A 12899-nucleotide genomic window follows, 5' to 3' on the forward strand; every position below is an offset into this window, starting at 1 on the left:
TTTGTGATATTATAAGCTTTATCTTTTCTTTTACCTTACAATTTTGTGATCTGTGAGTAAATAACATGTGCAAAACAGACGCAAGGTTAGGCCAAGATATACCATTAAAAATGCCCTGTCTTTTCTTATCCCTACATGTGTAACTAAATATGGATTGAATATAAAAGATGTCTCTCAGTTAAAAGATATATTATCTAAATGACTCAATATTATTAAGAGCAGAAATTTGGATTCAAATAAAAGGTTCGAGAATCTCTTGAAATAATTCTGTAACAGAGTGGGTTTTTTATTCCATGATTTTGTAATGTGGAGAGCCTTCATTTGTCTTTGTGCATAAGCATACTCATGTCTGACATTATTACAGCTGTGAGACTCTAAGACGTGTGCTGGGCTTGGCGGGGAAGGGATGGCTCCATTCATTGTGTCTGTATAGGGTAGGAATATGTGCATGTCTTCTATATGGACTCATTTGCTTTTGTTTTTCCTTATTGTTTTTAGAATCAACTGAATTGCAAACAAACAATTCAAAGAGGTGCTTCTGAATAAGTAGCTTCTGTACACTCTGAGCTGGACCTTGTTGGCCAGATTCGAAATGAGATAGGACTGTTTTGCCATAAAAGTAATCGGGTATTAGGGACCCACATATAGAAGTATATATGTATAGTACAGAAGTGTGTATATATGTATAAAAAAGTATATATAGTAGTGATATATTCAGGTGGTTTGGGATTTACTTCATGTATTTACATTTCTCTAAGCTTTCAGTTTGAATAATGGTAATTTTCAGGTTTTTTTTTTTTTAAACTGTGTGCCTAGCTAGATGTTGTGACTGTTTAAAATCTTCCTTTTAAAAACTGTTTTGCTCTACCATCTTATTATGTGTTTATATCTGAAGGAAAACTGATGTTTACTAAAACAACTAAAGAACTCATGAGAAAATCTGTATTTATATTGCTTTTAGGAAGACATTTTGTCATTACAGCTTAGTGCCTCGACCTGACAAGGTACCTTCTACTTTTCTTTCTCATGTTAGAATAGTTTACATCGTGGACTTTAAGGAGTAAGTTTTTACACAGAGTGATTATATCCTTGCTTAGTGACTCACAAATTCTTCATTACAAGATTATTAAGGACACGTTCAAGAAAAAGGGCATGGGCAGGCAGCCATAATTCAAAATTGGCTAAGGATATCATCGCTAGGAGTTTTTTAAATGAGTGCTTGAATTTAGGATTTTTTAAATCCTCTAAATAAATGCTTTGGCTATTGGGTTTGCCAAACATGCAGGTATGCTTTTTGGATTAAGATGCCTAAATAAGCATCTAGGAGTCTAACATCAGGTATGCATTTTTAAAAATTATCTTTAATTTCCTGTTTCATAGAAAATAATATTTCTGGAGTGCTGAGAAGTCCTGGAAAGGAAAGTGCATTTTTTCCATTACTAGCTGTCTCCTCCTGTCCATAAGTTCAGTTCTTTTGAAACAAATGTCCAGCTTAATTGAGAATACAGTTCTAGATATCAAACACTATACCAGTAGTAGTTTTCCATGCCAGTGAACCACTTCATGTACTGAGGCCTTCCACTGACCAGTGCTCATCGATAGAAGTGTGTGTTGTTTCATGAGTCATCTGTGTCTAAATTTTTACCTACCATATTATAGATACTAATACAGAGATACTAATATCCTCTATATTTAATGAGTAAAAAATACTTGTATTATCTGAGTGCAATAAAGGAAAAGTGACCTTAGACAAATGCTGAAGGATGTGCAAGTGTAATTATATAGGATTTTTTTATTGTGCAGGGCAGAAACTGAAATGCTTGATAGATAATAGAAGTTTTAGGTACAAAAAATCATATATAACCCTTCTTTTTCTAAACAACATGTAAATCTAATGTGGTGTCCAATACAATGCTGATGCGGCTGAGGTGGATCAGTGATACCAAACTCTTGTTTGGTATTTTAACAGCACTGAATGGCTGAAGCTTTACCTTTGCCACATGCTTTTCCAGCAGTGGTGGTGTGGTGTATTGCATCTGGAGTATATTCACTTGTCTCTCTAATCTGTTCCTCACTAATTACCCTCCTCCATCTCCATCCATCCCATCCTGGGCTGTATTTTTTATCACAGAGACTGTCTTCCTAGTATACGGGATTCCATTTCACCACTTCTAAGCAGTTACTATCAAAACAGCCTTACTTAGTAAATTCCTACAAGTGTCCTCTCTCTTAAAGAAATAATTGTTGTTGGTCAGTTGAAAGTTGAATTGAGGTAACTCTTCAGTGTTAAAAAGAATCATGAAGGTGTAGGATTTTTTAATTGTTATTAGGGAAACAACTGATGAATGGCTATATACTTATATATATCTATATACTTATACCTACTGTTAAATCTTAGCAAGAATGATATTTTATCCCTATGTGTACAAGGTCCAAGCAAGGCTCCAAAAAAGCAACTGGTGCATGGTTCTAAAGTCTTTTAGTAGCTGTGATGAACTAAAGCGATTAAAATCTAAATGTTTACTATTAGCCATCAATCAAAACCAAAGTGCATTTAGCAGAATTTATCACTATATCTAATAAATAAAATGATTTAAAAAGTGCTGTATTTCTACATGAGAACTGTTAGTAAATGTTGAAGGGTGCTTTTATATTGCCATAGTTCTTTTGAAATAGAAATTTGATACACCCTTATGATCTTTACTGTATTGTTTCTGTAATGTCTTTTATACTCTTGGAGTCTGCCTCATTTCTCATTTCAGAATAATAAGATGTTTCAGATTATAGGTAAAAACTAGTTACACTTTCTTTTACCTCCTTCTTTCAATCTCTACCAGTTTTTCAGTCCCACAGCTTCTCTCTTAAAACTTCAATTTTGAAATAATCAGAATATGATAACTGTTATAGCAAAATTGATGGATATTTGTGAGCATGTTATGGAATAGTAATACTAAAATATTAAAATGTCATTACACAATAATAATTAAATTATTGTTAAATAATTATTACATGATAATATTAAAATATGGAAATGGACAGTGTGTTTTAAAAAAGGGACTAACAACTATTATATGTCCTGAACACTTTACCCTCTTCCTTTGGAAATCACAAAACTGTTGATAGGTAAAGCACCTACCGCTGATCATCAAACTGTTCCTCTTTTGCCTTCCCACAAAAAGATCTCAAGGAGCTTTAAGCAAGGAGGAGAGTGACTTTTTTTAATTGTCCTTACAAATCCTTCTTCTCCATAACATAGAACTGAAATGGTTCTGCTGGATCATCTTACTTCCACAGCTTTGAAAACAGTGGCCTCCTTCAGATGGTATGGAGTTGAGAACTTGAATTTTGTTCTGAATTGCCAACCGAATGCTTAATAAATGTGCTATATATCTTGTAGAAATCAACTGTGGCAAAGATAATCTGAAAACAAATGAGAAGTGCTAGTGTCCTTTTGTCCTATCAGTCCTATAGATAGATAGGTTCATTTTAAAATGTAACTTTCAGAGATTGGTTTTGAGCATTCTTACCTGGAATGCTGAAATGTGATTTTCATTTTAAATTTGGATTTAAAATCCTAAATTAATATGGATGAAGTTTAGTATGCTGTTAAAATAATGCTGTAATTTGGCCAGCAATGTCAGAGAATGAATATCTCAATGTATTTCTAATATCCTGTTTTAAGCTTTTCTGTGCTTTCAGGTTCTAGTCAGCTTCAGTGATAAGTGTCATTGACACAGTAATGGCAAGTCCCTTTGCACATTTCTTTGGGCTATCCTTTCCTCTGAATTTAAGTGTCATAACTACACCATATCTTTTTCTGCATTGATTTGTTTTAGAAGCAAGTCATTGTGTATTTTAGCCACAGTTATCAAAGTTTATGCTGTAAATTGGGCACTGCTGAGTAGCTGTGAGGTTCTGCAATGTTAACATTGCTTATTAGTCTTGCAAATTTCTACTCCAGTCAAAGGCATATTTAAGAACACTCCCAGGCTTCTATTGGGCTTGCAGGTCCACAGCCATAAAAAAAACCCAAATTGAAGCCTCAGTCTCCTTGAAGGCAATGGAAGATGGCTTCCTAAGTGTCTGTGCTTATAGGCCATCAAACATAACTCCAAGGTTTGCTATTAACATTTTATCAGATCCACTGTATGTTTCAGCCATAGAATTTCTCCCAGTAATTGCTTTCATCAACTATAAGATTTCTAGTTAAAATATAGCGTATCATTCAGTACTAATTTGTGGCTGATCTGTTATTGGGGAGTACATGTGAAGCTAATGGATGCAGCCTTTTAAGGATTCGCTTGAGAAGTGCAGAAATGTCTCAGTCATTTATGTACTTACCTTCTTTTGTCTGAAGATTTTTCAAGAAAGCAACCAGTGCATTGATTATTTGGACATTGAGTTAATAGCCATGAGGAACCAAAGTAACATCTATAGTTTTTGTGACTGGGAAATGACCAAAAAAAAGGGATACACCACCTTGGCCCCAATTACTATCAGGAAGATCACTTTGGAATCTGGAGTGGGTTATATGCGTTTATAAGTTAGAACCTGTCTAATGCAAAGCAGTGGGAGTTTTCTTGATACCATCAGTGAGGCATATTTGTTTTTAAAATAATTGACATCATCTACTTTTTTGTAGATTATTTTGTATTGAGAAGTGTCTTTTCAGCAATTCTAATAATGAAATTGCATTATAATTATATCATGTCTCAGTCAGAAGCATCCCAAATTACTATACTCAGTAGTACTGTAAACATTCATGCTTTTGTGAAACCCATCTGTTGACTCTCTGGAATGTTGGCAGGTATTTGTAGAACACCACGCAACAAATTAGATGAGGAAAAGAAAAAAAGAAGATTTTACAATAGGGGGAAGGGGAACTATTGTGAATTTAGCTAGAGAATAGGGTTAATGTTCTACTGTCACTGAAAATGTAATTCAGACTTTATTGGCCAGAGCAGTTAGTATTCCTGCTTTCTGTCTTCTTCAAAGATGTTTCATCTAAACAATGGTGCAGTCAATATAAATGTCTAATTTTTTATGTAAACTACATACTCTGCAATTGAGTGAAAAATCTATGATTTTTTGCTCTTGTATAATTCAGTGTGTAACCAGCTCATTTTTTCTTTTTTTAATTATAAAAAAAGAAAAGTATAAATGAAGCTATTCAAAATGCATTACACTTCTCTGCAAATGTAATTTGAAAGTCATGAAACATTAATGCATCAAATATGGAATGTTGTTTTTATGCTACACTTAAAAAAATTAGAAAAGTTAAGTTTCTTCTCTATGTTATTAAAACTATGTACCAAAACCATGAGAATTCATGGAGGATTTGGTTTCTTCCATTCCCACTCTTTTGAATCATGTTTTCATGAGGAATTTCGTTTCTGTATGTGCATATGTGTGTGTAAATTTTTAATAATACTTTGTTCAGAACTAGATAATCTCATAAAACAACCACCTGTATAACCAACATCATTTTAGTCATTATTCTCTCCCCCTACACAACTTGCATGTACACCCATTTAGTAAAAACTGCTTTTGAGAGAAGAAGCCTTTCTAGTTATGAATTAGAGCCTACTCACACGCTGGTGACAGAATGACAACTAAAGCAGAGACCAGAGAATTTTTTTGTTAGTTTGTTTTATACATGATTTGTTAATTCCTTGCTGTGAGAAGTTTGCATTCCAAATTACATCTTTAGTTAAAAGCATGAAAGAAAAATCTTAATGTTCTTACTTCAAAGTGTGAAGAAGCATAATTAGGTAGTAACTAAAAGAAGTGGGAGCTACTTTTTTCAGTCCCCCAAAGAGTCAAGGTTTAATATAAAATACTAACTGAAAAATGGTCGAAATTTAAGCCAAAGCAGCAATTTGTGCAAAAACCCCTGACCTATTCTTTCCCTTAGTAAATCTTTCTCCAGCTTGGTTCCAAGGTTCTAAGCCTCGTGATTTCAGATGTAAATTATTCCCGAGTATTTGAGCTGAAGTTAAGTTTCTATTGCACGATAGTTTTTAGGGCTAAAATAAAAGAATGCCCTTGAGAAATGCAGCTTCAGCTGAGGGGAGGTTTGAGAACTGGAACAAAATAAACACTTGTGATAAACAGTAGAGTGGGAATCAGCCCAAACTCCTGCTGCAATGTACTGGCAGATTCAAATAAATGTTTTAGAATATCTGTTTGCACTGACATTTTAATTTAATAATTTTTAATAATCTATTATGATTTTAACTTGAGAAAGACCTCTTACTTTCATTATTATCTTTTTTCAGTGGGTTAGTTTAACTTTGAATTGACTTGAAACAAACAGTAGTTATGAGGGCAGAAAAAACACAAAGAAGCAACATAGAGAAATAGCAAAATTACATTCATCTTGCAATAATTGGTGATACAGTATATGAAGTAAATACTACAAGTATACATGGTGCTTGTGATGAGAAGAAAATCTCAGGAACACAGACGTGACTAGAAAAAAAAAGATGTGCATTATGTTGAGGAACAAAGTAGCAGCTAATCGTTTCCTATAACCCAATTGCACTTGTACACAGAATATTTCCAGTCTAGATATCCTTTTATAGAAAGAGAGAATTTGAATTGGAATGGCATTTACAGACTTCAAACATAATCAGGGAAGATCAACACTAATTTATGATCTAGGTTTATTTACATTATTAACATTATTACGGTCTAGGTTTATTTACGTTATCATCTAGCTAATGCAAAGAACTGCTTCTCTTTTTATGGATATTTGCTTATTTTTGCAAATAAATACCAAACAGACCATTAGAAAGATGTCTCTATTCCTTCTAAGTGTTTTCTCGAAAAAGAAAATCTATACTCTTGGACTGAGCAACTAGGAATTTGTTCAGTGCACGACACCTCTGAAAAAGTAAGTTCATATTTCACCATATGTACATATGGAACACAGTCCAGAGCTATTGAAGTCACTGAGAGACATTCCACTAACCCTAGAGGGTATGTATGTACAGTCAGTAGATTGCTGTGTAAGCCTACTGTCGGAGGCTGAGCCAGAGTCTGACGTGAACAGACGCCTGTCCAGACGAGCCTAGTATTTCTGCCTGCTGTACACATAGAATGACTCATGACCTTTTGGTAGCTTGTTCTGCCTTGAACCTTGTGGTTGACATTGTGTATGTAGCCAGGGACTTTCCAAGAGCTGCCTGATAGAATGGGGCATGGCTGTAAATTCTAAGTATATGCAGGCATCATCTGGCCTGTAATGCACTTCGTTGTCTTTCTGCTTGATTCCAGAAGACTTCTATCACATCTTTTGTTGACCCTGATTTTTCTCACAGATTTTCACCATACTGCCACTTCAGTTTTAGGATGGATGGCGTGGGACTACTCACATCAATACAAGCCTACTCTAGCAGTGTGTTTGTCCTGGCACACGCAGAAATAATACTCTTCATTGACTGCTCTCTACAGGAACTTGTGCTTTCAGAATACCCTCTCATCACCTCCAAGCCTATAGTCAAATGAGCAGCCAAAATAGCATGAAATTTTCATAGTCATAGAATCCAGAGCCCAGATGGAGTTTTAAAGAGTTTAAAGTAATTGATGAGCAATGAAGACTGAAAAAGAGATAAAATGGAAGATAATAATTTAAATGCAGTTTTAAGGGAATAACAATTATTTGCTTTAGAGAGACTAAAATATAAAATTGTGCCAGATTAGGATGAATTTGTCAGATTAGAAGGAACCTTTTTAGTAAAGGTGTTTCTCTGTTAAAAGAAGATAACGTTATACAAGTAGTTGAGAGATTTAATAGTAGGAAAAAAGAACAATTATTACAGAAGATTCATGGCATGAGTTATAATTAAACTCATGAAAATAAAAGAGGAAAAAGGAAAGCTGAATAACAGATAAAAAAGCTCCTTGCTTTCTTAATCTTTGTGCAGTCTCTTCAGAAACAATTCTATGAGGTGGAATAAGCAGAGGTTGATGCAATTAAAGGCTTCTACTGTCAAATTGTGTGTTTTGTTTTTTCCAAGTTTTGATGCTGTTTTGTATAATCAGACAGACAACTTCTTTTCTGGTGTAATTCAGTGTAGGCATGTTTCATGCCACCATGTGAAGCTTTAAACTTAAAGACATGTTTTTTGGCCTTGCATACGGTTACTCTAATTGGCACAACAGCCACATCAAGTGCTAATTCTTGTTACCTAACCAATCAGCATGTATTTCATCCTTCCATGACGTTTGCCAGGTAAATACGTTGTATTAGCTGGGTGGCACATAAGGTGCTGGTTTGTGGTTGCCATCTCCCCACCTCCAAAGACTCTGAGAAGTGAGAATATAACCACAGCACATACCATCAGAGAGAAGGGCAGCAAGGAAATAAGGTAATAGAAAAGTGAAAGGATTGGGAACCTTGCCACAGGTAGTTGGAGGTGTTCACATGAGAGGAGCGGGAATGAGGATTGGGGAGACAGGACATGAAGCGTTAGTGTGGGTACCAGTGCAGGTTTGGTCATGGTTCTGCTTCCCATGAAGATGTTTTGTGTGTGTTGATATATGCTCATAGCTGCTCAGGGCAGGTTATCTCCTTGCAGCATAAGGGAGGGGATGAGAAGTGGCGTAGCATAATCACTGAACATCTGGCATTCCACAGTAGATGCTGTTCAGCTCCCAGAACTGAGCCAGGACTTTCACTTTGGTAAACCAGAGGACTTTTAGGTGATGCTGACGTGATAAGTGAGTGCAGCATGGGGTTATGCAAGTGGGTTGTCAGTAAGTGGAGAAGGATTAGGGAATTAGCTGGTACAGAAGTTAGGAGTCTAGGATTTTGCAGCATGCAAGAGTTTAATCAAATCTCTTATGAGACTTCGTTGGGAACTGAGGGCAACAAACTGCTCTCTGGTTTGAGCCTCTCAAGCACCACAGTTTCTTGGACTGTTGCACCTTTATCAAGGCTTTTAAAGACATAATAATATATTAGTGAAAACATACACAGTGAAATTACTTTGTTTCTTTTGTTAGAGTTTGATTCCTTTTCAGGGGAGAAGTATACTCATTGAACCTGATTTTGAATTTGCTTATGCTAACGCAAATAGGATGAGAGTGATGTCTATGGAAGTAATTAATTTGCTTTGTGAGTAAGCAAATGTCATATTTGAAATCCTTTATTTTTTTTTATAAAATCTGTTTGGCATAAAATAAAGGTTGAGTTCCTTCCATTTGTTTCTTCATCTAGCATTTGAAAAAAATGAAATTGCGTATGTATTTTAAGCTTATGTTCATAATTGCTTTAGTTATTCACTCTCCTTTGTGCAGCACAGATTTCAATATAACCAGGAGCATACACATAAACCTGGAAACCTAACCTTCCTGCATAGTCAGAGATACCTTTATTGGATAGCTCAGAGCACTTCTTTGGGATATTAGTTAGGTTTTTCACTTCTGTATCCAAATCACTTTCTGAACTTCTTATCTGTAAAAGGGAAGAGCACTGTCCAATTTCCCTGACAGACAGGAAGTACTTTAAAAAATAGCGGTGGTGCAGGTAACAAAAACAGATTGATAATCTTTGCTTTTTCTGTTTCTGTTTGTATAGCAGGAGTTGAGACCAAGACATTTTTTGTATCATTTTATACCTTGTAACTTAGTGACCTTTGTCATGGTTTAGCCCTGGCCGGCAACTAAGCCCCACGCAGCTGCTCGCTCACTCCCCCACGGTGGGACGGGGGAGAGAATTGGAAGAGTAAAAGTGAGGAAACTCATGGGTTGAGATAAAGACAGTTCAATAGGTAAAGCAAAAGCCGCGCACACAAGCAGAGCAGAACATGGAATCCGTTCACCACTCCCCATGGGCAGGCAGGTGTTCAGCCATCTCCAGGGAAGCAGGGCTCCATCACGCTTAATGGCTTCTTGGGAAGACAAACACCATCACTCCGAACGTTCCTCCACCCCTTCCTCCTTCTTCATCCCAGCTTTATACACTGAGCATGATGTCATATGGTATGGAATATCCCTTTGGCCAGCCTGGGTCAGCTGTCCTGGCTGTGTCCCCTCCCAGCTCCCCGGGCACCCCCAGCCTGCTCGCTGGCAGCCCAGCACCAGAAGCTGGACTGTCCTTGACTGCTCAGCAACAACCCAAAACATCAGCACATTATCAACATTTTCTCATCCCAAATCCAAAACACAGCCTCACGCTAGCTTCTGTGAAGAAAATTAACTCTATCCTGGCTGAAACCAGGACACTTTATGGATTTTAGGCTTCAACAGAAAAGAAAAAAAAAATACATATTTCATATCTGCATTATATTATTTGGACTGGCACTTGGAGGGCTGTGGGCTAATGTTAGGTATGTATTAGTGTACAACACAATGAATGTTTGCCCTAAAGAGTTGATACATAAACCAGAGAAAATCAAGTGAATGCAGGAAACAGATGGAGAATTACAAATTGGTAGCAAGATTAATAGGACCTAAATAAAAAAAAAAATCCTAAATATGTTTTGCCTTTTAAAGTAATTATCTCTATTTTTAAATAACATTTTCAATCAATTGTCACAGGTACAGGGATGTTGCAATTGAATATCTCAAAGTAATGCAAATATTGCCATTCATTTCAGAAAGAGCAGGATTTTACTTACCTTTTAAGCAAGATGCATACGGATGTATTTATGTTCTGTTAAAACTGAATTTTGATTGGAAAATAATGTTTACTTTGACAGTATGAAATAAATTGAGCATATTATCATAATTTTTAAATACGTGTATATTTTTAAGACATGTCCTATATGTTAATAGGTGAAATATTCACTCTGGCAGGGTTTGTATGTGAAAGGATATTAGTGATATACTCCTATACTAAAACAATTTAAGAGAGTTGTCAGTTAAAACACACAATCTGATGTTTCTAAAATAGATCTTTAGAAAAGGTTATTTTTATTTATCTCAGAAGCAGACAAACATATAGCATATTAATCTTTCAAATCCAAGATTTTCCAGAATGCATCATAAATTGTATGTTGTTTGTATGACTAAGTACAGAAAATTCCTGGACAAGGTGGGAGTGGATGGGTATGGAGGAGGCGATCATTCTTTATCTTTCCTCTGACTAGACAGATAATTTTGTCGAACAACAAGAGCTGTTAGTGGTGAGCCAAATGAACTTTCCTGATCACAAGTGATAAAAGTAGTAGTTCCTTATTGAGAAAATCTTTCTTTTTGCACACAGAACGTTTCCTGCTTAATTTTGTGGCTGTATTAAACTATTATTTTATTACACCAATCCTTAAGAGTAATCCTAGCCATATTACAGTAACCTGGATTTTCATATGTTGCATATGTAGCTATGATATTACATGTGCTACATGTGCCCTTAAATTAAATATTCTGGTTACTTCTGCAATCACATATATCGTTATGAGAGCATGTTTTCATACCTTCTTATGTTCTTAGGTTCTTCTCTTAGATTTACATAAGCGCTTATGCCTAGGTTGATCACAATTGTGCACATTGGTTATGAAACCAAGCAGGATCTGGCAAATCACAATTGTCAAAATCTCCCAAAGAAGCTGTTAATATGTCCTAAGTCAGTTGAGTCAGGTAAATGTTTTCTCTAATATGTGATACAAAACCATAGTCATGAAAACTATGCCATGCAATAGAAGATTTGCAGTTCTATTGAGTTTTTCCAGGTGATTCTATTTTATACAACTTCGCATTTTTTGAGCGATAATTTTTAAAAAAACACAACAAACCAAACCAAACAAACAAACCCCTCTTAAATATATATATTTAACAAAAATCTGAACATATATTTAGCAATTAGTTTTAGCAGTTTTAGCAAGTCTAGATAAAAAGGTTAGCAATAATAAATATAGTTTAGCAATTACATTTAGTAATTAGTTAATACATTTTGTATATAGATCCCAAATACCAAATCAAATCTAAGAATGTTTTCCTTCTTTTTCTAACAGGAAAACTAAAAATAAAAGACACCTCAAAATCATTAGATAGTTTGAACTACATTTTAAAATGACTATGAGGAGTCCTGACTTAAAAATAAGTTTGTTTATATATAAAGGACACTTCAATGTGTGTGTATATACACAAATATGTATATATGTATATATGCATATTGAGATGTTTGTGTTTTTATAGGATTATTTAGTATATGGGTGGGCTAAATGTTTTTTTCAATACCATCCTTTTATATTACCTTTAGAATAAATCAGGATGTAATAATTTTTTATTTATTCCATAGAACATCTTTCGTTTTGATGTCAGTAAACTTGAAATTTTAAAGAAGTTAAAAATGCCATATACGCTGTAAAACGAATTAGTGCAAAATACAATATGATTTGTTACAATTTTTAATGTACATATTGTATAAGTGGAAAATATAAATGTTTATAGTATACTGGATTTTCAGAGATTTGATTTTTGTGCTGTCATAACAACGGGAAATGTCTAAAATGGGTAAGACTAAAAAAAACTTATTTATAGGGCATGCATTTTTCTTTGTAATTAGCTTGACTTATGATATAAGCTTGACTTTATATTAGGGCAGTAACATGACAATGTTGCTAATAAAATTTTAATTGTATTTTGTATTGACTTGTTGCTGAGATTTTAGATAGCATTTTGGTGAAAGGATTGACAAATTGAAAAGCGTTACCTCTACGTACATGCTCCAGAAAATCTGGATGAACGGATATCAGCAGGCTACTAAAATGTATTTTTGTAAGATAAAACATTATACTAATTCAATATCATGAAACAGATGGTACATTAAAACTCTGAGACACACTTTAAAAATGTACATTAAAAAAAAGCTACAAAAAATATGTAGAAATTTTGAACGTTTATCTTGGGTGTCATTCTTCACTCATAGTAAGGAAGGTATAAATTTGTTGACA

At 34.7% G+C, this 12899-nt stretch overlaps 1 protein-coding gene across 3 annotated transcripts in view; it reads left to right on the forward strand.

Moving 5' to 3' along the window:
* The window catches only part of NOVA1 (NOVA alternative splicing regulator 1), a gene marked incomplete at its 5' end in the record, with an annotated part of 153973 nt that overhangs the window by 139155 nt on the left and 1919 nt on the right, over positions 1–12899 (forward strand). The gene's annotated exons all lie outside the window — the stretch shown is intronic.

Source organism: Phaethon aethereus, assembly GCF_964289735.1.
Source record: "Phaethon aethereus genome assembly, chromosome: 5".
Classification (NCBI taxonomy): Eukaryota; Metazoa; Chordata; class Aves; order Phaethontiformes; family Phaethontidae; genus Phaethon; species Phaethon aethereus.